This window comes from Rutilus rutilus, assembly GCF_951802725.1.
Source record: "Rutilus rutilus genome assembly, chromosome: 14".
In the NCBI taxonomy this organism is placed as follows: Eukaryota; Metazoa; Chordata; class Actinopteri; order Cypriniformes; family Leuciscidae; genus Rutilus; species Rutilus rutilus.
This window is the reverse complement of record NC_140219.1, coordinates 505001-508142: the sequence shown is the minus strand read 5'-3', so window position 1 is coordinate 508142 and position 3142 is coordinate 505001. Positions and strand designations below refer to the sequence as shown.

The 3142-nt window shown below is 35.6% G+C and overlaps 1 protein-coding gene across 1 annotated transcript in view; it reads left to right on the top strand.

Moving 5' to 3' along the window:
* Nucleotides 1-1000: 1000 nt before the first annotated feature.
* The window catches only part of hs3st1 (heparan sulfate (glucosamine) 3-O-sulfotransferase 1), a 5144-nt gene continuing 3002 nt past the window's right edge, over nt 1001-3142 (top strand). Inside the window, exon 1 of the mRNA XM_084429380.1 lies at nt 1001-1152. The gene's annotated coding sequence lies outside the window, so the exon portion shown is untranslated. The remainder of the gene's footprint in view (nt 1153-3142) is intronic.

Sequence of the window (3142 nt, the reverse complement as noted above, 5' to 3'; positions counted from 1 at the left end):
TCCCTTTCGTCGCTCCGCGTCTGGACGATCATCTCTCGCAGTGAAAGCCGTAACCAGTGGAGTGCCTGCCGGAGGACACGACGGGTGTGAAGCTCATGCTCTTCTTAAATTGAAGTTAAAATCTTTTTTAAAATTGAACCAATTATGTAACCATTGAGATTGTTGTAGTTAAAGTCGCCACTCTTCTGCATAATGGGAACCACAAAATTCAAAAACATTACAGAAAGTCCTCCAAATTTCTAACATAACTGAATATTAAACACTAACATTAACTAACAACATCTTTCCATTTACAGAAAAACACATAAAATAACACTTTAATCCCTAAATTTTCCCTCCTAATGCAGTCCCTTGCAAAGCATGCTGGGAACTACAGATCCACTGCCCAGTTAGTTGTCAACAAAAAATGATTCATGTAGTTTTCACACAAATTAATTAAGTAAACTTCAGTTTTAAATATATTAAGTCGACTGAACACAATTAAATTAAGTTGTGACAAAATATTAAACAATCATTGTCCCACTCCAGCGCTATCATCATGAGGAGACAGACACTCGCTCACAGTTATCTGGTTTTTAATAATAATCATAATAATTATAATATCATTCCCATCAATTTAGAAGAATGATCAAATGTTGCCTTAACATTCATATAACCAAGAAGAAAAAGGTTTTAAACATTCAGAAATGGTTTAATATCTTAATGACAACGTTAAAGTTTTTTTATATAGTTTTTTAGCTGAACAGCCGTAATCTACTGAATAAGGCGTGAATAATCTTCTAAACATTAACATCATGAGTGTCAGTAAAGCTGCTTGAAACAATGTGTACATGTGAAAGGCGTTATAAAAATAAGGCTGTGAAAAAAATAAGGTCCATATGCACGTGTTGTCATGCAGCGCTGGTGGGCGGGGCGCGCTGACGTCGCCGGAAGAGGGCGGGGTTTCGGCTGTGACGTCAGCGCGGGGCGCGGCGCTTTATGTGAGTGCAGTCTTGTGCAGGACCTTTACGGCGCGCGTGCACGTGAGCTGGTGTGAAACTTTCACTGTTGTGTGTTTGTGTGTGTGCGCGTGTGTGTGAGAGTGTGTGAGAGATTCTCGGGATGGCTGATTCCTCTTCATAAAGAGCTTCTCCTCATGGATTTCATCGGCAGGTAAGACTCTTGACGCTCAGTTATTGATTATGATGATAAGAACAGGATGTTTTGAGTCTCGATGTTATCTTTTAATCATTCATTTCCTTGTTACTTTGTAAATATAATCTTTTAAAGAGCAGAAATGGGGTAAAAATAAAGTTCAGCTTAATAATGTCTCAGAAAATGACAGTCCAAGAGTTTGATCTGTCAGACAGCAGAATCTGTCTCTAATACAGCATATCTGGGTCATTCCGTGTCAACTCATGCTTTAATATCCTTTATGAAGAAAGGCACATAAATAGTGATGAAAGCCAAAATATGAAATGCCATGGATGAATATTTACTGAGTAACCCACTATTTTTAAGAGTTTTCGCCTGAGATTTAAAGACAAATTACAGGGAGAGAATGATTGAGAAAGATTACAGCATTATTACTGTATGGATCGTCGATCTGCGATTAAAGGCATTAAAAGTGTCAGTTAACAAACGGGAAAGACTTTTCATGTTTGTTTCCTCCCCAGAGTTTGCATGCCTGTAACTTAAAAAGTAATAAAGATATCTCAATATGTGTTAGTATTCTGGTTCTTAAGAAACTTTTCTTTTGGTATCTTCATTTTTAAGGCCCTTTATGGTTCAGTTGCAGAGATATATGGATCTTAATGTGGCTCCATGAGTAAAATATTAATCTCTGGAATGAAGTTAATCGGCCATTTCAGTGCATCTTTGGCACTGAAATATTGTTTAAATTGGTTTGTTCAATGCAGTTGATAGAGGAAGAGAAGTGAAGTTTCTAGTTTTTCATTATTTATTCTTCAAACATTTCTCTTTAAATATGATGGGAATCAGCTGTTCTGTCCATTGAGTTCTGCTGATCTGCACTGAGATCCTGATTCTCTGGAACTGAACCATATTGAGCCTTTAAAATGGAGATGCCACAATAAAAGGTTAAGCAGCAGAATCTCAGAGGACGATAAGCTCTCTTATCTAGAGTCACAGGCATGCGGACTTTAGGGAACAAGTGCTTGTTCCCATTTTTGAATGGTCACCGGTAGCCTAAAGCAACACGGATCAGCAGAACTCAAAGACCCACAAATATATCTGTAAAAATAAAATATTTTTGCTTTAATATTTCTAGTCATTTACACCACATCTGTAATTTTGCTCCAAATCTCCTCTAAAAAAAATAGTGGATTACTCAATAAATATATACGTTCATGCCATTTCATATTTTGGATTTCATTACTATTAATGTTTGTCTTTTTTCAAAAAACATTTTAGCCCGGGAAGTTTCCCAAATCTGTTTGATTTGACCCGGAACGACCCGTATACAGTATACAAGAACTTGAGGGAAAATAATATCATCATGCTTTGGTAAATCTTAATTATGGCATGAAAAGTCACAATTACTGTATACTAAGTCATAATTATAACAGGGTATCCGCGGGGTCTTGAAAAGTATTAAAAGGTGATAAATAAATTTTATCCAGTGCGTCCCAGTGCATATTACGTATTACGTAGTGCGTATAGTCTTTATCTCAAACTAAAACTGTTAAGTTAAAAGTATCACTGATGTAAATGGTTACAGCTTGAAGTGGCGGTGAGGTATTAAAAAATATTGAGAAGGTCTTGAAAAAGTCTTGAAAAGGTATTAAAATTAACTTCAAGATTCCTGCATATACCCTGTATTACATTAAAGACTAAAATGTTGATATTATTACTTTCTATTCCATGACTTTTTGATAATTATGAAATTTTTAAGTCAGAATTTTGACTTTTAATAAATGGTTTACAAAAGGTTGACTTTGTGGCAAAATGAGTTTCCATAATAATACGAGGTGTTATATTCACTGAATGCACATGTTTTAATCTGAATGGCAGGCCCTGTATATGATAGGGATGCACCGATATCAACATTTTGGCCGATACCGATAATTCTTTATATTTGAAAGCCGATAACTGATATATTGGCTGATAAATCTAAATCCAAATTTTTATATAATGTTTGAGA